Source organism: Rhinopithecus bieti, unplaced genomic scaffold, assembly GCF_001698545.2.
Source record: "Rhinopithecus bieti isolate Rb0 unplaced genomic scaffold, ASM169854v2 scaffold_18548, whole genome shotgun sequence".
Classification (NCBI taxonomy): Eukaryota; Metazoa; Chordata; class Mammalia; order Primates; family Cercopithecidae; genus Rhinopithecus; species Rhinopithecus bieti.
The window spans coordinates 2,720,276-2,743,522 of record NW_016809526.1 but is presented as its reverse complement, the minus strand read 5'-3'; the positions used below and the strand labels follow the sequence as shown (position 1 = coordinate 2,743,522).

Sequence of the window (23,247 nt, the reverse complement as noted above, 5' to 3'; positions counted from 1 at the left end):
GAATGGGCTCCTAAAACCTTTTTTTTTTTTTTTTTTTTTTTTTGAGACGGAGTCTCGCTCAGTCACCCAGGCTGGAGTGCAGTGGCGCGATCTCGGCTCACTGCAAGCTCCACCTCCTGGGTTCACGCCATTCTCCTGGCTCAGGCTCCCGAGTAGCTGGGACTACAGGTGCTGGCCACCATGCTGGGCTAATTTTTTATATTTTTAGTAGAGACGGGGTTTCACCATGTCAGCCACGATGGCCTCGATCTCCTGACCTCGTGATCCACCCGCCTCGGCCTCCCAAAGTGCTGGGATTACAGGCGTGAGCCACCGCGCCCAGCCCCCTAAACCCCTTTTTACAGTGAGGAAGTAGGCAGGGGAGGGTTCTGGGAGCAAGATACGTGCAGCCTTAGGAGGCCATGCTCAGTTTAATGCTCTGCTGATGCTGTCTCGAAATTCTTAGTAATTTTATTATTTTTTTATTACTGCTCCTTGCAGAGCAGGGCTAACTCACAGGCAGCGTGCCTAGAGTCAGTCAAAATTCTTAATAATTTTTGAACAAGAGGCCCTGCATTTCATTTTATACTGGGCCCACGAATCATGTCGCCAGTCTCCCCTGAGGGGCACCTTCTGGAAGAACAGCCTTTTCTTACAGCTCTTCTTGTTCTGTGCAGGCTGAGCAGGCAGAGACTCTAGTAAGAGAGCTGGAGAACATTCGTCATACATCTTCCCAGTTAATGCCTCCCACACCCTTATTTCTTTTCTCCTCTGAATTTGATGTTGATTATTATTTGGTCAAACAATATTTATTGAGCTTTAGCCACTCTGTGCCAGGCACTGGTAAATACACATATACACAGTGTTCTCCAGTCAGGTACTGTGGTGGGAACTGTCTGCACCCAAAAAAGAAACATCTAGACAGACCAGCCATGAGATGCTTTAGTACAAATGTGGTTTGTTGCCCCTAGATGGGGTGGCCTAGGTGACTCGGGGTTACACAGAAAACAAGGAAGTCATGGGGAACAAGGTTAGTCTGTGTGAAGCAGACAGTCTGGGTTTGGGGAAGAGGAATCCATTCTTACGTGGGGGTCTGAGATCAATGTGAGCACTTTGGAGTGATCAAGGGTTATTCAGTTTAGGCATTATGAGACACACACCATTGAAGGATCCCTATAGAGTCCACAGCCTCACATCCCCACAGCCTGTACTACCCTTGTAGGGGCTGAGCACCACACAGTCCCTCTAGGGTGAAGGAGGCCTCCCTGGTTTCCCGCAGGCTGCCTCTTTTTTCAGGAACCCACAGAGCAGGGCCAGCTGCATGGGCATGCAACCTGTGCAGGCTCTCCCAAGAAGCACTCATGGTCAGGAGGGGGAGACAGATATATACAAAACAACTTCTATAGTAAAATGCTAAAATATTCAGGAGAGTCATTCTCTTTAGGAAATTATTTGATTCTGAAATCATAAATTATCAACACATTTAAACACAAATGCTTCCAGTCCTGCTTGGTCACACTGACAGACTGAGTGCTTCCCAGGTCACTGCAGCAGCCAGCACAGCAACATGATGTCCCAAGAGCACTCAGCTAGGCCTGGGGTTTAAAACCTCCCATGTCACTGTCATGGACCACTCACAAGGGCCCCCAGCATCTGGTCCAGGAGTCCCTGGATGAAAACCATGGAGTGCACATGTTATGGTTTTCCTCAAAATGAGGAGTTGGCAAATCTTTTCTATAATGGGTCAAATAGCCAATGTTTTAGACTTTGCAGGCCACACAGTTTCTGTTGCAACTCCTTGCCTCCTGCTGTAGCTCAAGAGCAGCCATAGACAGTAAGTAAACAAATGGTTATGGCTGCCTTCCAATAAAGCTCCATTTACACAAACAGGCAGCAGGCTGGATTGGGCCTGCAAGCTGTAGTTTGCGGACTCCTGCTCCAGCTGATTCTAATTCAGAGGTAGGCTGGCCTAGAAGAGGAGGTTTACTGAAATAATGCAAGGGAGGCAGGCAATGATGTTGTTGGGGCTCAGAACATGATTCCCCAAAGTCTGGTGCTTTGGCATGGTGTGAACTTTAAAGTGCTATAAGACTTTCTCCTTAGCTCAGGTAAAATGGGGTCTTTGTCACATGACCATGAGAGATTGGGCTCACAGACACTTTGAAGGGTGAGAAAAATGGAATTTACTGGGCAAAAAGAAAGAAAAGGGAGCCGGGCGCGGTGGCTCAAGCCTGTAATCCCAGCACTTTGGGAGGCCGAGACGGGCGGATCACGAGGTCAGGAGATCGAGACCATCCTGGCTAACACGGTGAAACCCCGTCTCTACTAAAAAATACAAAAAACTAGCCGGGCGAGGTGGCGGTGCCTGTAGTCCCAGCTACTCGGGAGGCTGAGGCAGGAGAATGGCGTAAACCCGGGAGGCGGAGCTTGCAGTGAGCTGAGATCCGGCCACTGCACTCCAGCCTGGGCGACAGAGCGAGACTCCGTCTCAAAAAAAGAAAAAAAAAAAAGAAAGAAAGAAAAGGGAAACAGGGACTGTCAGCAAAGCAAAAGTTCTGCTAGCTGGCTTCCTGCCTCACAGATTGAATCTCAGGTTCCACCCCAGACCAACAGAGGCCAGGCTCCTCCCCACTGCAAACGACGCAAACTTCCCTGGGGGCTCTGGCCCAGTGTGCATTCCTCCCATTGCGAAGGCTGGTCAGAGTTTCTCCCAGGTCCCCTTTATACTTGGCTGTCTCAAAAGGACATTGGATGGGCCTCAAAGGCGAGTTCTCTCTGATCTTCTGTGGCCCTCCTGTCTCTCACTCCTCTTTCTTCCCCAGAGTGAGTTCTAGAAACCAGAATTACTCTTCTGTAAGGCAGGTGAGAGAAACTGGAGACCCTCTTCCCCAAAGCAAGCCATAAAATCTACAAAGGTCACTCTCTCCCTTCTCCCCGAATACCGTTGTTCCAGAGGGATCTTGCCCCACACCCAGGAGGAAGAAATGCTACACGGAGAGACCAAGAGGAAGCTGAACAGACAGGACTTGCTAGGGTTCCCCCATTAGCCTATTACCATTAGATCAGACCTAAGCATTAAAACAGATCATTTTCCCTGCATCTCTGGGTCTTCATTTCTGAAGGCTTCCATGTCATGTAAAACTTTGATTAAATAAATTGGTTATGCTTTTCTCTCGTTCACCTGTCTTCTGTTAAAGGAGTGTTGGTCATATGCTTATGATGAGTGAGGAAAGGTATTATACCTTTTCACCCCTATGATGTCTAGATTATAATTAATGTTGTCATCTGGGTGACTTGGGCAATCAGTCAAGGTCCCAGCAGGATCCAGTGGGCTCATTCAAACGGGCTAATTTGAGAGAATTTAACAAAAAGACTATTTACAAAGGTGCGGGCAGGGCTTAAGGAAACCAATAAGGAATAAATAACGCAATACCTGTGTCTAGTAACACCAGAGAGCCCTTACAAGCCTAAGGGAACTATATGGAGAAGTCTGTAGTAGAGGAATACAGTCAATCCTATTACACACTTCACCCTAACTGTCTGCCCCACCCACCAATCTCCTGCCTCCTGTTGACCAAATTCAAAGGGAAAGCAGGGAAGAGTGAAGCTGTGCTTGATCCCTGCAGGTCAGCCTCCTGGGGTGGAGCAGAGTGGAGGTTGGGCCAGGAGGGGCAAATGGAAGGCTTCTTGTTCCAGCATTCTTTGGAAAGAGGCAGTGAGACTTGACCAAGGAGTCATTCATTCATTCAGTGGGCATCTGTGCCACATGCCAGGCTCTGTGTTACAATTTAATATAGGCCACAGCTGTGTAAACCAATAAATGCCATAAAGGTTATAGGGGCTCTGACAGAGATCTCTACGGGGAACACTGGGAGCACAAAAAGGTGCAGCGCCTGAATATTACTCCAAAATAAATGCCTGAAAATACAAAGGCAGAGCGTGGGAGGCAGTCTCCACTGCTAGAAGCCCAAAAGCACATTAAAGTTCTTTTCAGCATTATTAAAGAGACACCTTAAACACAGTAGTAGCATTTAACCTGGGCTAACACACAAAAGTAACTTCACAGATCAATAATTTAGAATCCATATGGTAAATCAATATGGTGAAACTGTAGAATTATCTTAAGGGTCAGCAAATAGTATTCTTCTTGCCACCTAATATTTGTCATTTCCAACTGAGTGTTGACCACAAAGAAGCTAAGCACAGCAGCTGGAACAGTGAATAATGTTAAGTTGAGGAGTCTCAGATGGGCATATAATAGAAACACCGCAAACAGATGCCCTCAGAAGTGCTCTGGCTTAATGCTTTGGTTGAGCTGTTTAAAAAACATTTCACATAAAGCAATGTTCTTATTGGAATCAGTCTGACAGCAGTTTGTGATTATTTCCCCATGGAAACCACTAGCTTTTATCATCTCTTTCAATTATCATTGTCTTAATTCTCTAGTGTACAAATCAACATTTGTCCTTCCCAAATTCCCACAAAGAGAATTCTCTGAGCACCTTAAAACATCAATGGCAGGTTAAATAGAAAAGGACAAAAATCATCTTTCCCTTTTTAAAAGCTTTTTTTAATCAATGTGATTTTACTCCAAACAATTCCCTAAATGCCAGGGTACATTAAATGCCTGTCATCCACATGCTTCAAATATCAAGTGGCCATAACAATGCCACCCTCATTGCTCCCAGGAGGTGGGAACGTGGATTCCCAGTCCTGCCTGCCACCTGTACTTCCTCTTCAGACAGGTAAAGGAGCAGTTTAAGCAGAGGTGGCTGGAAATACCATCATTTTGGATTGGTCTGTTTGTCTGTCCCCAGCAGGCCTGAGCTGAAATGTCAAATGGAGTATTACAATACACAGAAGCAGCTTTGTTCCCCAGCTCCGGCAGGAATGGGGACCCCCTCTATTTCTAACCACCAGGGCATTCATACAAAGAGGCCTGCCCCACCTCAGACAAGCATTTCTCAGGGCAGGCGTGGTCCTGATTTCCAAGGTAAGGAAGGAGCCTCCTTTCAGTTTTGCAAAGGCCTTATCTGGCACCTTGTCCACAAGATGCGCATTGAAAAGTGAGCAGGCTTCCTCTAATGAGAGGCAAATGTTTTCATTACTAGAAAAAAATTCCAAAAATTTAGATTAAGGACAGCAGAAGATTCCATACACAACTAGCTCATGTTATTTAGTGGCTATTTTGCAGATATCTGAGATTCTACTTTCCGAAGGGTAAAAAGTGATCACTGAGTCACTCAGTACATGGAGATAATGGATTTGACTCAAAAAGACTGCAACAAGCACAGCCATGAGGCTTTGGGATATTTTTATCATTTGTGATCTCAGCATAAAGTTTCGTTTCTTGAAAAAAAGAAAATGATTCTCTCAAGCCATGAAGCTGAATTCCAAGATTTTACTCCTAAAAGATAACGCCAAAAAAAAAAAAAGCAATCTTTTAAAATTCTCCTTTGCTTACCAGCTTACACTTGTGCACATAATAGAAATATATTAATTCAAGACCATGAGCCTCAAGCAAAACTTGTAGCATTTAAAAATTTTACAGGAAAAAAAGCAGGCCCACTCATGACCTAGAAAAGAGAGCTATCGGTTCGGTGCTGTGCAAAAGCTTTGTTTTAAAATTGGAACAGCAGCTTCCTCCTTCACAGACCATATCCTCACACCCATGAATGACCTTAGGCAGCCCATGCAGAAATCACCAAAAAATAGTGCCACCATCAGTTTTACAAGCATATTTCTACATTTTTTGTATAAAATAAACCACAAGGATGCTTCTAATGCTCCATTCCTCTGTGTTTCAAGGCTACAATCCTTTGGAGGATGAAATTATATGATGACGAATGTCAATGATCAGTTTGTTTATCATGATAGATAACGGATAGAGTGTTTGGGATATTTTTTATAAAGTTTCAATACTCCCAAATGCATGTTCCCACCCCTAGTGAGCTCCTGAAGGGTTTCAAAACTAGCAGTTCTCTGCTGGGAAAGATGGCTAACCATCAATTCTGTGCATCACAGTTGTGTGCGTGGAAATGAACAAGGAACTAAGTTGTGAGTCCTTGACTCCAACTCAACAATAAAGTGTGTGTGTGTTGATGCGTTGATGATGGAAAAGCCTAAGCTTTCTGGGAGAAACAAATCCAAAACAAGTAAAATAGATTTATTTAGCAATTTTGCTGCAATTTTGTGCTAATTAAGAGCATCTGTTAGTGGGCAGGAAACAATGACTGAAGGAAATTGTTTATTCCTTTTTAGAGGGGGTGGGGATGGGAGTAGTTGGGGGAGGGAGAGGCACAAAATGGTATCTGGACAGAACATGACTCCAGCCCTGGCTGAAGCTGTGAGCACTGCTGTTACGTTTCTGTAACGCCCTCAGTGTGTGCCCAGCGCTTCTGAAGGCTGCGGGGGGAGTGCCAGGTGCAGCTCACGTGCCTTCCCCTCAGCATTCTCCTGTAATTGGACTGTTCCTCAGACCTGGCCCTGCTTCAGAAAGAGCAAGAATCAGTTATACATTGTGCAGTGATGTTTAAAATTCAGGTAACCCATGCAAAAATTTCATTTAAAAACAAAGGATGTCAGTTTCTGTTCTGGGTAACCATACTCCCACCCCGCGCCTCCCACGAAATGCAGCAGCAAAACCTGGACAGAATGCACAGAGCGGCTATTTGAGGAATCTGAAAAGTAAACAGTAGCGGGCAGATTGGAGAAGAAGACCAGAATTCAAAGTACCTCGAAACTAGGAGCCAGGTCGTCATTGCTTTTCCTTCTGGTATCCTGCCCGCCCCTACTCTAGGCTGCCTGGCACCGGTGGTGGGCACTGGCGCAGCCAGGAAGCACCAGGAGCAGCCCTGCAGTTCAGGCTCCAGGAGGCAGGGCGTCTCCTGATGCTCAGGGAGAATAGAGGAAATCCCCACTTTTCCTCCTTTTTTTTTTCCTTTCTCCATTCTTGCATTCCCTCCCAAGTAATCCCACTAAGATGGTAGAAGCCACAGTGGGGGCCTGAAGGCACCCAGAACTCTGTGAAAATGGAAATTTCCCCTCCCATCTCAGGCAGTGGCCTCCAGAGAGTGGGGTGAATCCTCATTGACTATTTCTGTCTCTCTCTTCCCGCAGCTTGGCCTTGGACTCAGGCACAGTCACAGGAAGTGTGCAGCAGAGCATAGGCAAAGCAGGGGTAAAAGCTCAGATTTTCTGGCCATAGATTCAAAAACCGCAGGGAACTGGATAATACTGGGGAAACTGGGGAGAAGGAGTAGCTTGGGAAGGCAGCCCCATTAAAGAGTTTGTAAAGCACCTGGGCTCACTCTAGAACTGTACATGTGTGGATCTGATCCTGGCTGGTACAGCAAAGACTTTGAGAGCTGAGCTAAGAGACGGACCTCTGGAGCTAACCGACAGACCTCTGCCCAAGCCCCAGACTGGCTACTAGGTGGGATACACATAGGACAGAGGTGAAACCCCTACAAAGGCTTTGAAAACAGAGCTGACATGGAAATTACAACCCACAGGAGGTTGGTGGGAACTTGAGGCCTGGACCCAACCAAGATAACTGCCTGTTAAAACAAATATATCGACATTATCCAGTATTTAAACAAAAATCAGCCTTATAATATTCAAATTATCAGGATACGATCCCAAACTACTAAGCATATGAAGAATCAGGAAAATCCCAACTTACACGGGAAAAAGACAATTAACAGATGCCAATGTCGGCGTGATACAGGTGTTGAAATTTTTGGCAAAGACTTAAGAGCAACTATTACAAAATAATCCATGAAGTGAAGGTGGACATGTTTGAAACCAAGGACAAGATAGAAAGTCTCAGCAAAGAAATAAGAAGCATAGGGAACAAATGGGAATTCCAGAACAGAAAAATACAATAACTGAAATAAAATCTCAGGGGATGAATTAAATAGCAGAATGAATTTGATACAAGAAAGAGCCAGTGAACTTGAAGACAGATCAATAGAAAGTATCCAATGCGAACAACAGAGAGAAAAATTATTGTGGGCGGGGGGAAGGAGCCTTGGGAACCTGTGCAACAATACCAAGAGCTCTAACATTCATGTCACTGATAGTCCAGAGGAGGGGAAGAAAGAATGCAGTGCAGGAAAAAAAAAAAAATTAAAGAAATAATGAGGCCTGGCACAATGGCACATACCTGCAATCCCAGCACTTTGGGAGGCTGAGGCGGGCGGATCACTTGAGTTCAGGAGTTCAAGGCCAGCCTGGGCAACATGGTAAGACCCTGTCTCTACAAAAATACAAAAATTAGCTGGGCATGGTGGTAAATGCCTGTAATTCCAGCTACTCTGGTGGCTGAGGTGACAGGATTACTTGAGACTGGGAGGTCAAGGCTGCAGTGAGTCATGTTGTGCCACTGGATTCCAGCCTGGGTAACAAAGTGAGACCCTGCCTCAAAAAAAAAAAAAGAATAAGAAGAAGAATGACAGAAAGATCCCCATATATGATGGAAAATATAGCCTAAAGATTCAAGAAGCTGGCTGGGCACGGTGGCTTATACCTGTAAACCCAGCACTTTGGGAGGCCGAGGCGGGCGGATCACGAGGTCAGGAGATCGAGACCATCCTGGCTAGCACAGTGAAACCCTGACTCTACTAAAAATACAAAAAAATTAGCCAGGCATGGTGGTAGGCGCCTCTAGTCCCAGCTACTCGGGAGGCTGAGGCAGGAGAATGGTGTGAACCTGGGAGGAGGAGCTTGCAGTGAGCCGAGATCACCCCACTGCACTCCAGCCTGGGCGACAGAGCGGGGAGCTTTGCAAACCCCTCAGAGGAAAACTCGAAGAATTCCACACCCAGATGCATAATAAGCAAAGTGCTGGATATTAAAGACAACAACAACAACAACAACAACAAAACTGAGCCTCTGCTAATCTTGTGACAGACACAGTAGTGGGCCAGGGTCAAAATGGCAAGGTGAGAACGGGCAGAGCCAGCCCATCCCATAGGAGCCTCTTCCCCTGAGGCCCCCTTCCTGTTGAGACCCAGCTCTCCCTCTGCAAGCCCATCTGCTAAATGTCTCTGGCAGCAGACAGCCGGCATGCTGAAATTCAAATCCAGAGCGCCAATCTGCCGCCTCTGCAGCATGACACAGAGGGTAGGCTGGGAGGCAGGGGAGCCAGAAATCAAATCAGCTCTGACAAGAAAAAATGCACTATAATTCAAGCAGGCCCTGATAACTTTTAGGAAGGAATACAAAACAAAAGACAAGAAGGAATAAACACTCAGCTCTGGATTTATCCTCTAAGTTAACTTGATAAGTTGGAAAGAGTGGCTAAACAAATTTGAGTTGGAGTTTGTTCTTAAACTGACATCTTTAAATTCACCACATTTTCCATATAGGTCAAAATGGTTCAAATGTGAGCGAGACTGAAACACACCAGGGGATGGCTAAAATAATAAAACTTAATGTATTTTGGATTTTTATCATAGGCAGTTAAAAGAGAAGCCATATACCTAGAGTGGATCCAGTGAAAGCCAAAGGTTTTCACTTGTTTTCATGAGGTAGAAACTATACAGTGTCTGCATACATAGTACAGATTCAGATGTCAAATTATGGGTTTCATTGAGGTAGCACATCAACCCGGAAAGGAGGGACGAGTTTCAGTTTTCTTATGAAAGTAAGTGTATATAAGAATGTTTGGGCCAGGCACAGTCAGGCCTATAATCCTAGAGTTTTGGGAGGCTGAGGTGGGAGGATCACCTAAGGCTAGGAGTTCAAGACCAGCCTGGGCAACAAAGCAAGACCCTCATCTCTATGAAAAGTTACAAAATTAGCCAAGCATGGTGGTACACGCCTGTAGTCCCGGCCACTTGGGAGGCTGAGGTGGGAGGATCACTTGAGCCCAGGAATTCAAGGTTACAGTGAGCTATGGTCACACCACTGCACTCCAGCCTGGGCAACAGAAGGAGAATATTTTTCTAAAAAAAAAAAAGAAAAGAAAGTGTGCCTAGGAAAGCAAAGGGAATTTAGAAAAACACTAACTATATTTGTAAGGATTATCTCTCTCTCTGCCTCTTCTTGTCTCTGTCTGTCTCTCTCACACACCCTGCCTCCACATGTATACACACCCTACTCAAAATACATAAGGTTACCTGGACTTTCTGAAACTTGGAATACTGAAAGTTTAACATCTGAATCAATACCAATCTGCTAGGTTCATCGACTTACTTCAGTCAGTTACCCTTCCCCCAAACATTTACCAGCCCTCAGACATTGGTGTATCCAGGAGGAAGGTCTACTGCACCCCTGTAAACCCATTTCAAAGATGCTTGGGATCCTGAGTTGCTGTTAAAACCAAAGGGAAATGGGGGTTGGCAGAGGGTGGGGAGGACATGAAAGCCACCAGTTTGCTCCAGTTAATGCCTCTTGCCTTGAAATTTTGCCTGTTGATGTCTGTAAACCATATTTTTATTTGAGATTTGTATTTTATTGGCATAATTTTCACTTGATTTTTATTTTATTTTATTATTATTATTTTTTTTTTTGAGGGGAGTCTTGCTAGGGCTGGAGTGCAGTGACATGATCTCAGCTCACTACAATCTCCACCTCCCATATTCAAGGGATTCTCCTGCCTCAGTTTTCCGAGTAGCTGGGATTATAGGTGTGTGCTAATTTTTGTATTTTTAGTAGAGATGGGGTTTCACCATGTTGGCCAGGCTGGTCTCAAACTACTGACCTCAAATGATCTGCCCACTTTGGCCTCCCGAAGTTCTGAGATTACAGGCATGAGCCACCACACCCAGCCTTGACTTTTAACCTATATTACTTTGAATACTTCTTTTGTATACAGCATTTGGTTGATTTAATTTTCTAAACTTTTCCCTTCAACAGTTATATTTCTTGATAACTGACACACTTGTGTATTTACATTACTTTGTTTATACTTTTATTTTGAGGCTTTTCTTTTTATTTTTCTCACCCACCCTCTACATGTTGTCATTCTCAGATTTTCTGTATTTCATCATTTTTAATAAGAGTAATTTAGAAGTTATATATTCTATTTTCATTTTAGAGTAGTGTGCTCTATAATAAATAAACAAGCCAGACAGAAAAAAAATTGGGAGAGGAATGGAGAAGAGAACAGGAAAATGGGAGCCTGAGAGAAAACAGAGGAAAGGGGGGGTCTTCCCACAACACCTGCACAGCAATCTCCATCTTCCCCACAGGAGAACCTGCAACCCAGGGGGTCTGCAGGGCTCCCCGCAGTCTCTTCAGTGGCTCTCAGCCCATTTCAGCCTCAACTTCATTCAAACCGGCGAAAGTGTTTCCACTCCAGGCTCTAAACCAGAAGTGATTTTTATCATGGAAAAGAATTAAAATGCCTCACCTAGTCAGCACTAGCCTCACCTAGTGCAGGGGAACAGGGATCGTGGCAGAAAGAATGCATCCCAGAGGCCACAGAGAACACCCAAAACACAGAGCAGCAGCATCCCACAGCCACCCCAAAGGCTGACAAGGAGACAGAGGCCACACGTGGCACAGGACATTGATGGGAAGCACAGCCTTTCTTGGAAACCAGTTGTAGACACTGGATGATGCTTGGATCCTCTCCTCTGAGACAGGACAAAAGCAAGCAGGACATAGCTCTGCCATGAGTAGGACAGCCCCAGGGGTTGGGGGATGGGGGACAGCAAAGCCACACACCATTTACCACATGGTTGAAGAGTAGCAGTGGTTTCCTCATGAGGCTATCACATCCCATTGAATATGTCATTGGTTGCACATAACAGTGCATGTATACATGTATGTATTTCTCAGTTCTCAGCATTCATTCATTCATTCATTAACTCTTTTGTCATTTTCATATCGTTCATGTTTCATACTGACCTATCCTACTGTCTTGCCCTTTGACAGTGATACAGTATTTGGTAGTCTCAGTAAATCCTACCTGACAATTAGAGATAACACTCTAGTTCCAGGACATTCCTTGCATGATTCTATAATTATAGAACATTTTTCTGTCTGAATGCACTATAAGTTATAGTAGTTGACAAGTTAGGAGAAGCCACATAAAAGCTTCTTTTGAATCTCTGGGAAGCTGCCACCAGGGCAGAACAAGGCAGGCAGAGTCGACTGGACTCCTCTGGAACCAAAAGTATTTCAACCTCAACCCTAAATGGAAGGAGAAAATCTGGTCTTTATTACAAAGTGGCCTTTTTCAGGGACATGAAGAATTGCTGAAGGAAGCAGGCTTTTTTGGAAGTTAATCGATTCTAATCGGGTCTGCTGCTGTGGAACTCTCTGGACTCAGGATTCTTTGGTGAATGGGAGCAAGAATCTCCAAGGTTAGAAGCGAAGCTGCCAAAGTGGCAACTGACCTCGGCCCAGACCCCTCTCCCCATTTCAGACTGGAAAAATGAGAGTACAGGTGACAAACTGTACAACATAGCAGATCTAAGCTGACGAAATCTTGAATGTATTTCTTAATTGTATGAGAAATGACTAATATTCCCTTCATTAAAGTAAAACAACCTTCCGTCCATAAGTAAAAACTTAAAAAAAAAAAGCAGTTACAGAATCCAAAAGACACAAACAATTTCAAGCTGTAAATTGTACTTGCTTTGTACTTGTAGGGAATCATTGTATTTTTTTTATGAAAAAAAAAATTTTAAGACTAGGGTCTCACTATATTGCCCAGCCTAGACTTGAACTCCTGGGCTCAAGTGATCCTCCTGCTCCAGCCTCCCAAGTAGCTGGGCCTACGCTGTACCTATTATACTGGTAGGGGGTCTTTGCATTAAAAGAGACCTTAACAATAATCAAGACTAGCTGCTTCATATTATAATTGAAGAAAATGAAATTCAGAGAGGTGAAATGACATGACAAAGTCACCCAGATAGGAGGTGACAGCAATGGATTTTGGCCCAAGCCTCTAGGCTGCTGGTCCCATACTTGCTCCACTACCCCATGCTGCCTCCATCCCAGGTCTCGGAGTTTTATCCTCCCCAAAGCTAGTTGATAATATAGACATGGCATGCCCAGTAGTACTTCAGAAAGGATTCCCAGGTGAAAACCAAAATGCCTGTCTTGCACTGATAAACTCAGTGCAACAGGTAAGAAATTCATGAAATTCTTTCTCCATAAGATACAGAACACACTAAAAAGTTCGCTAATGGCTCTGAAAATGCCATGGAGGATGAATCCTTAGTGAGTTAAAAAGGAGAATTAGAATGTGTCAGGGGAAAGGATTTGGGCCTTTCTGATGAGTGGCAGTGGTATATGTAAGTAGAGGCAGGGGCCAGCCTGAGTCTCTGAATGACAGCAACAAGCTGAGACCTTGCCTCTCATCCCTACCAACACACACTGGCCATGTAGCATAGCAAGAAATAAAAGTTCTTCATTTTAATCCACTGAAATTTGAAATCCAAACATCCATGTGAATGTTCGTTACTGCATCATAACCTAGCCTATCCTGATTCATGCAAGCACCTACTAAAAGGTACTCGATAAAAGATGGTTATCATTTGCTGGTGAGGTTGCAAAGAAAGGGGAACACTTATACACCCTCGGTGGGAGTGAAAATTAGTTCAACCATTGGGGAAAGCAGTGTGGTGATTCCTCAAAGAGCTAAAAGTAGAACTAACATTAAACCCAGCAATCCCATTATTTGGTATGTTCCCAGAGGAATATAAATCATTCTACCATAAAGACACATGCACGTAAATGTTCACTGTAGCCCCCTATTCACAATAGCAAAGACATGGAATCAACTTAAATGCCCATCAGTGACAGACTGGATAAAGAAAATGTGGTACCTATACACCATGGACTATTACGCAGCCATAAAATAGAACAAGATCATATCTTTTGCAGGAACATGGATGGAGCTGGAGGCCATTGTCCTTAGCAAACTAATGCAGGAACAGAAAACCAAATACTGCACATTCTCACTTAGAAGTGGGAGCTAAATGATGAGAACTCATAGGCACAAAGGAGGGAACAGCAGACACTGGGGTCTACTTGAGGGTAGAGGGTTGGAGAAGGGAGAAGAATGGAAAAATAATTATTGGGTACTAGGCTTAATACTTGGGTGATGAAATAATCTGTACAACAAACCGTCGTGATACGAGTTTACCTATGTAACAAACCTTCACATGTACCCTAGAATCTAAAATAAAAGTTAGAAAAAAGAGTGCACAGAATGAAAAAAAAAGAGGTGGTTATCATTAAGAATGTACCCCTACAGGACTTTCCCAATGCCTCACCATCAGAGATTGAATGGTAGGCGAGAACAGACCATTGGTCTTATGCAGATTCTTGGATAGGGAAAGAAAAGCACAACCAAGGACAAGTCAGTGTCAAGATCAGATTCAGGGAAGTTAGGAAGTACCCAGATAGACCATATGGAAATTCCAGTTATAAAACAAATCCTGGTGCCCTGGTGCATCATGCCCCTAACAGACTGCGTCAGGCCTTTTTCCTCTTGCCCAGAATTCTCCCACTTATTCACTAGTCAGTTCAGATTCCACTTATTCTTCAGACTCTAGTTTTAGTTCCATATATTCCCTCAAATTTCCTAATCCTTCAAGCCTCTACTATGTGCAAAATAGACCATGCAAAGCAGGTGCTTCAGCAATTATTACTTTTACTTCCCATTTTATACTTAATCAAACATTTGGTATAATCTGTTTCAAGTCTGTCAATCTTGTTTCTCTAACCAGACTACAAGCCCTGTGAAAATGCCATGTGTTTTACTGCTTTTACAGTCCCCCACAGAAATGATTCCAAAGGACATTTTTACACTGATTTAAATGCCAGGGAGGAAAGAACATGATATAATCCTTGGGGCTGAGGACAATTTGTTTTAATGACTTTGGAAGAAAGTAGGGAAATTCACTAACTGGACTTTACAGTAATACTTTAATCTAGCTAAATAGACATACTCTTTTTTTAGGTGGAAATAAATTGTTATAAACCCTACATGCCGGTTGGGTATGGTGGCTCACACCTGTAATCTCAGCACTTTGGGAGGCCAAGGTGGGCAGATCACCTGAGGGCAGGAGTTTGAGACCAGCCTGACCAACATGAGCGAAACCCTATCTCTACTAAAAATACAAAAGTTAGCTGGGCGTGATGGTGCATGCCTGTAATACCAGCTACTCGGGAAGCTGAGGCAGGAGAATCGCTTGAGTCTGGGAGGTGGAGGTTGCAGTGAGCTGAGATCACGCCACTGCCCTCCAGCCTGGGCAACAAAGCGAGATCCTGTCTCAAAAAACAAAACAAAACAAAAACAACAACAACAAAACCCCCTACATGTCTTTGATTCAGCTTTGTTCAAATTAAAATTAAAACCAGAGATGACAAAGTAGTTTAGCAGGAACCCTGAGAAAACTACAAGGTAGCATTTTGAGAATTTAAAACACTTCATTAAAATTAGCATTGGTTTTAATAGATTCAAAAGTTAAGTATTTACATACCAGTTATCATAAACTTTAAGCTAAATCTGTATAAGTTGTCTACTTGAAATCATAAGGTTAGGTTTTGTCCAAATCGTTTAACAGCACTGAGCTAATTAGTCTATAATATTGAAAGTTAGCTTTCATAATTCCAAAGACTGTTGGTATGTAACCTTGCAACTATCAATATTTGTTACTGCAAATTTTATTGGTTAAATGCCGAAAAAGTAGTTGGTGAAGGTCAAGATGAAAACAGTGTTTGTCATGAGAGGTTGATCCCACAGAGATGACCTCCCGGAGATAACCTCCTGGTCATAATTACTCTGGTCTACTTCTAATCATTCATCCTGGATAGTGATGTTGTGCAGGTTCTCTTAAAGTTAAGTAAGTGCATTCCTCCTTAAAGGAATTTATTTTACAAGTAAAATAAAGTAGCTTCAGTGTACCTTAAAACATGGAGCACAACTTTTATTTTCTTCAACACATATTGCAGTAGAAGCACTTTTAATCTATCTCTACAAAACCAACTCAGAATTTTCCCTCTCTGTGTACTCCTGCTGCTAACAGCTTGGTTCATTCTCCCCCTAGGAGTCATTTGGCTTGCTCCCAAACCAGTTTCTATCAGTTGTACAAGTTATTGAAATGACATAATTTAATTGAAAATTAGGTAAACCAATGAAATGTGTGCATAGAAAGAAAATGAGTTTCCTATGAAAAAAACAAGTCAATAAAGCCTAGGTGCCATTTCCAAATACTGTGCATTAGGTATGGGTGAGGTAACTATAAAAAAGAATAACAAAATCACTAAACTCTGGAGGTGTTCTGCACTTAGACTATTTTACAAGTGTCAAATTCTTGCTTCACTTTGAAGAAACCAAAACTGGGAAGGGTGGGTGATATAGTTTAGATGGCTATGTGCAAGATCAAAGATCACAACTCCAGCCAGGCGCAATGCATACAACAAAAGATTGGCAAACAAATGTACATGTATATGTTTTCAGTTAAAACAGATGGTCTATGTATATGTTTTTGTGATTCACTGTTTTAACCACATTTTATCGTATATAACTGACCAATTACTACAAATTCGTGACTTTGGATATGGGGCTTCTACTCAACTTGTTAATTAAACGATTGTAGAGATGACACAAGTGTATAGATAGAGACAGTACAATGTTATTAATCAACTTAGGAGATGCCAGAGTAATGTTGGTGCTGAGCTGGAGGAATATGAACATAAACCAGGATGTGGACAAGGTTGAAGAGATGACCCATAACTTCCTTTATATTTATTTTCTCAAGAAGCTATGAATTTTCCCAACTCTAAAGACTGTTTCAGCATTCATCATTTTAACAGCATAGAACAAGCACTTATTTACAAATGAAACAACACAAAAATCAATAGCAGGGAGGAACCATTGGCTACTATCCTGCAAAGAAAACACAGCTCTTCTTCAAGGTCTAACTTAAGAAGTTGAAGGCGCTCACACACCTGGCACAAGGAGGATGTAGCTAGGCCAGGCCTGGGGTGCAGAGGGGCAGGGGTGTGGGGGTGGAGAGGAGGGGTCCTGACTCTAGGGGCTGTTGTCCAGGACAGCAGGTCCACCTCCTGAGGGTTCAGCCCAGCCAGGAGTGAAGTGATTCCAGGAGAGAGAAGCCCATCACACTGGGGCAGCTCTCAGTTAAAGATGAACACCCGTTACTGAACTCTCTATCCCAAGTTTAGAAATCAACCATCACAACCACCACTGGCTATGTCTTAACCTGGTACTCATGACTCCCTGCCAGAGTGGCCCATCACAGGAGCCCTGGGCTAGGGGAGACCTAGGTATCTGTATTCTGAAAACTCCTATGGGCAATTCTGACCCACTCTTCATGAGCGACCTTCATGAGAATCGTGAATCTGCTGAAATCAACTGCAAATGAATGTGCATGTGTACAAATGTTCAGCATTCTGGAGCGCTTGTCCACAGCTTCCATCAAATTGTTTTCATCAAAATTTTGTAACTCAAAAACATGGAGAACCACTGTTCTGAACTCAGTTCAAGTCTTCACCGTCCTGGTTATCTCCACAGTACGGAGGAAATCTGAGATGAGGCCGAACACAGCATTCTCCCGTACACAGCTTTCCTGCTGTACGTTCTCTCTCTATTTTTTTTTTTTTTCCAGACTCCAATCTGTTCCTCTTTCTTCACTTCTATTTTTACACTGAAAAGTTTGGGTTTCAAAATAACTATAACCTAAGAATTCCTCAGATAAAAGACACAAAAAAGTAAATTTCCAATTTCCCTTACCCTACTTCTCACATTCCTGTATGGTTTTTTTATCAAAACACCTTTTTTCAAAAAAATGAAGGGCACTTTATGTCTGTTTTTTCTATTAAGTTAATGACTTGAACAAATATACACATATTTATTTTAATTGTCAGCACCTTGGCTTACCTATGTTTTTAAAATAACAAATTATATATATAGATAGCACTCTTTTCTCCTGTGTCTTGTCTCAACACATGACCATAACAAGAAAGGATACAATGTTGTATGTGTTAAACAGGCTCCAATCTGTGCTGGTAGTTTGGTTTTATAAATAAGAACATTCCCTGTCCAGGAATAAGGCCCAGGCATTTGGATTTTCCAAAACAACTCTCTGTAACCAGGGTATCCAAATAAATTCAAGCATTTCAATTTCAAAACTGATGTAGCTATCTGCTCCTTATTGAGGTTCCTCTAAGTGCACATTAGTTAAATAAGCCATTTTCTATTATTTCTGAGCAAAATGAATATTCACTATTCAAAAGGACATGCCCTATTATAATTATATAACCAGTTCAAATTTGTTTTTAAGAAATCTAAGACAGACTTGAAATTTCAACCTGACAAAATTGCTGAAATTAAGCTTCAAGATATATTCGTTCATTTGGAAAATGTCTAAGAAGCCTTAATATCAAACCTAAAATGTATAGTAATCAACACATTTTTCTGAGATCCAGATTTCAGCATAGAGGCAGTCTCAGTATAGAGCAGAAAGAACATGAAATCTGACCTCATCTGACCTGGATTATAATCGCAATTTATCTCAATCCAGTAATTTAACCAGATCCCTTCTTGGTGGAATGGAAATAATGTCCATCTCACTCATAAGGTTATGATTAGAATCACTTGGGATAACAACAGAACAAGCCTCTGTGAACTGGGAAGAGCTGTCTAAAAGCAAGGTACTATAAATGCTGTTCCTTTTTTAATGCAAAAGCCCTCCAAAATGCATAGGATGCTTCTTGCACACAAGTCATTAGAATGAAGTGACAACAGTTATCTGGGTGGGAATGAAGGTGAGAAAGAAGGGCCAAGGTGGCTGAAATCCTTAGCAGAACAAGCGCTCCCTTGTACAAGAGGTGCAATGGGCTGACAGCTTCCTGGCCACATCTTTTGACAACCCTGGTGGTCAGTATCAGTACTTTGTGCAAAAAGCTAATACACTAGGAGGTCAGCAGGCTCACAGTGATGGCAGCTTGAGGCTCTCTCTGCTCTGGCAAACAGCAAGCTCCTATGTTTCTAATGCAGGGCTGTGTGTATCTGATTCTGCAATGCACCTGCCACGCCTGGGGAGCTGTTGGGAGAGGGAGCACCATGAAGTTCACCAGCAGCCAGAAGAAGATTCCTGGGAGGCCAAGCCAGGTGCTACCTAGAGAAGCCAGCATGTGGGCTCCACATTTCTGCTGAACACGCCTGTGCCCAGAAGTGAGTACCATCAGGCTGAGGTCCCAGGGTGCGCTCACAGTTCATTTCTCTTTATCTGAACAGAGAAAATCATGTACTTTCACACCTGTCATGCATTCCATGGGCTTCTAAACATTTTTTGAAAACGGAGATATAATTCACATGCCACAAAATTTACTATTTTAAATTTACCATTTCACTGTGGCTTTTGGTATATATACAGCTTGTGCAACTGACACCATTATCTAATTCCAGAATACTTTCATCACCCCAAAAAGAAACTCCATTCCTAGCAGCAGTTGCTTCCCCTTCCCCTCTACCCCCAGCCTCTGGCAACCACTAATCTACTTTCTGTCTCTCTAGATTTGCCTGTTCTGGACATTTCATTAAAAAATGAGTAATGCAATATGCGGCCTTTTGTGATTGCTTTTACTTAGCATTAGGTTTCAAGGTTCATCCATGTTGTTGCATATATCAGTGCTTCATTCCTTTTTATAACTGAATAAGTTTCCCCTGTATGGGTATACCACATCTTGTGTACCCATTCATCAGCTGATAGACATTTGGATGGTTTCCAACTTTTGGTAGATGACAATATGAATATTCATGGACACGTTTTGTGTAAACATGTTTTCAGTTATTTTAGGTATATACCTGGAATGCAATTGCTGGGTCATTTCTGGGCACTTTTGAACCCTAAAGTTTATGTCATCACCCTCTGTGTACCAATTTCCATGGCAGACAGAAATAAATACAGTTCACAAGGAACCCCAAAAGCCAAAGGAGAAAATGAAGACAGGTAGAAAGGGAAAAAGGGGTTCTGCATGAAGCAATATATAGCTGCTCTCAAAGTACCACTAATAATATATTTCTCCTGTACCATAACACTGCAGTAGCCATAGTTAGGATGAGGGGACCAGCACTGGGCCTAAGTTGGCACAATCCTCTTAATAATAAGAACAATGAACATATAATGAGTGATTCCTATGCACAAGGCACTGTGCTGAGCACATTTTATGGACTGTCTAATAGTAGAGAGGAAAGGAGAAACAGGATTATTGAAAACAAACACTCACTGCAGCCAATTCTGCCTTCTGCCAGAGTGGCATAATTCATGTCTAGGACAGGCCTGGAAGGAAAGGGGAAAACAGAGGAAGCTAAATTGCCTGAGGAAGAAAATGACATTTATTTGCTAGAGCCAGGTAGGGAGTAGGGGTGTTGAAGGCTTGAAAATGGAAAAGGGATTGATGTGTAGATAAGAGAAGGCAGAACAATGGAGCAGGGGCCTAAGAAGAAAAGACAGCCTGTAAGAAATCCCAATGGCCAAGAAAACTTTAGTTTTAGTTGATTTCTGTTTTGAACCACATTGTTATCTTCCTCCTTTTCCCTGAGACCTTCAGTAAGGCCTGTGTTGGTGTCACTCTGGAAGATTAGAGAAGTGGGCAGTGCAGAGCAAAGAGGAGACAGCAGTGGCCAGAGGTGAAACACTGAGCTAGCAGCAAGAATTCAAAGAGAGATGACCAGAACAGGTAAGCCCCATTATTATCAGAATATTGGAGGGAAGAGAAAAGGTACTGAACTTGTAGTACATGGCTCAAGCCATTTTAAGTATTAGGGGAAAGGGTGACCCCAGAAGCTGGAAGAGATGCGATCACCTGCCTTTCATACTATAATCTGCCCAACAATGCAACAGTTATGTTATAAAGGGTGGGTAACAGGGAGTAGGAGGCAAATCCAAGATTTACCACTTTAATGTTCACTGCATGACAATGGACTCATGACCTTCAAGACTTTGCGGTGCCATTCCTAGGAATGGTCATAAAGTCCCAAAACATTCTCAGTGCCCTGTGGAAGTCAAGGACTGTTCTCAAGCTGCAGATGAAAAAACTCTAGCATGAGAGTCTCCTGGACATGACTGGGTCCACTGAAGTTTTTCTCACCCATCCTCCTGCAACAGTCACAGCTAAAGGGCCTTGAGGCCACTTCTGTAGCAGGGGTTGACAAAAATTTTCTGAAAAAAGCCACACAGTAAATACTTTAAACTTTGTGAGCCAAGAAGCAAAATCAAGAATATTATTAATAAATAGGTACTTATATAAAAAGAGAAATGTCTACAACTTTTATGGATGAAATTCAAAAAATAATAATTGTGCACAATTTTTAGTAATACAGATCTGTTAATGAGAAGAATGAAATTTATTGATAGCATTTTTTTCCACTGGGGTGTATACCTGGAATGTACATACCCCAAATTAGTGTTTCCCAAGCAATGGGGAAAGGACTCCCTATTCAACAAACGGTGCTGGCACAACTGGCTAGCCATACACAGAAGACTGAAACTAGGCCTCTTCCTTATACCATATACAAAAATCAACTAAAGATGGATTAAAGCCTTAAATGTAAATCCTATAACTATAAAAACCCTGGAAGACAGCCTAGGCAATACTGTCCTGAACACAGGAAAGAGCAAAGACTTCATGACAAAGACACCAAAAGCAAACACAACAAAAGCAAAAATTGACAAATGGGATCTAGTTAAACTTAAGAGTTTCTGCATAGCAAAAGAAACCATCAACAGAGTTAGCAAACAACCTGTAGAGAATGGGAGAAAATGTCTGCAAACTATGCATCTGACATAGGTCTAATACCCAGCATCTATAAAGAACTTGCATTTATAAGAAAAAAACAGCCCTATTAAAAAGTGGGCAAAGGTCATGAACAGACACTTCTCTAAAGAAGATTTACACGCAGACAGCAAGTATATGGAAAAAACAAAGCTCGATATTACAGATCAGTAAAGAAATGTAAATCAAAAACATAATGAGATACCATCTCACACCAGTAAGAAGGCTATTATTAAAAAGTCAAAAAGTAACAGATGCTAGCAAGATTGTGGAGAAAAGGGAACATTTATACACGGTTGGTGGGAGTGTAAATTAGTTCAACCATTGTGCAAAGCAGTGTGGTGATTCCTCAAAGAGCTAAAAGCTGAACTACCATTCGACCCAGCAAAACCATTATTGGGTATGTACCCAGAGGAATATAAATCACTCTACCATAAAGACACATGCACATGAATGTTCATTGCAGCTCTATTCACAATAGCAAAGACATGGAATCAACCTAAATGCCCATCAGTGACAGACCGGATAAAGAAAATGTGGTACCTATACACCATGGACTATTATGCAGCCGTAAAACAGAACAAGATCATATCTTTTGCAGGAACGTGGATGGAGCTGGAGGCCATTACCCATAGCAAACTAATACAGGAACAGAAAACCAAATACTGCATACTCTCACTTGTAAATGGGAACTAATGATGAGAACTCATAGACACAAAGAAGAGAACAATAGACACTGACTGGGACCTACTTGAGGGTGGAGGGTGGGAGGAGGGAGAGGAGCAGAAAAAATAACTATTCAGTACCAGGCTTAGTACCTGGGTGATGAAATAATCTGTACCACAAGCCCCCATGAGACAAGTTTACCTACGTAACAAACCTGCACATGTACCCCTGAACCTGAAATAAAAACAAACAAAACAAAAAACAAACTTAGTTTATCCTAACATCAAACTGATTACAAATGTTCATCTGCAGAAACCATTCTTAGCTTATGGGCCCGTACATAAGCTACATATGGTTCTCAACTTCTATTCTGCAGCCCCTGTTATCTGAAGCAAAGTGAATGCTGGGTTATCTATGTAGAGAGTCTGTAATGCAATACCCTGATTCAGAAATTAGACACCTCAAATGGACTTTGAAGTAGCACTTGAAAGATCCAGCTGTTCCTCGAACCCATCGGTCTAGTCCCCCAGTGATAGAAACAACCATTCTTTCAGCCAGTATTTCCTGAGAACCTACTATGTGCCAGAACTGTCATAGTCACTGGGGATATTGTGGTGAGTAAGACAGATGAGCTCCCTGCCTTCCTGGGGGATGAGACTGCAAACAAATGTTAAAGCAAGAAAAAACTGTCAGAGAGTGGTCGTGCTATGGAGAAAATGAGAGACTATATTGGAGGAGTAGGGATAGGAAGCTACTTTGGATGATGCAGTGAAATAACCAGTTCCTTTGTCCCTACATTATTCTCAATCCTTTTTTTTTTTTTTTTTTTTTTGA

General features: G+C 42.6%; 1 protein-coding gene across 1 annotated transcript in view; it reads right to left on the bottom strand.

Moving 5' to 3' along the window:
* Nucleotides 1-23,247, bottom strand: part of METTL24 (methyltransferase like 24) — a 113,282-nt gene that overhangs the window by 77,210 nt on the left and 12,825 nt on the right. The window lies entirely within an intron of this gene.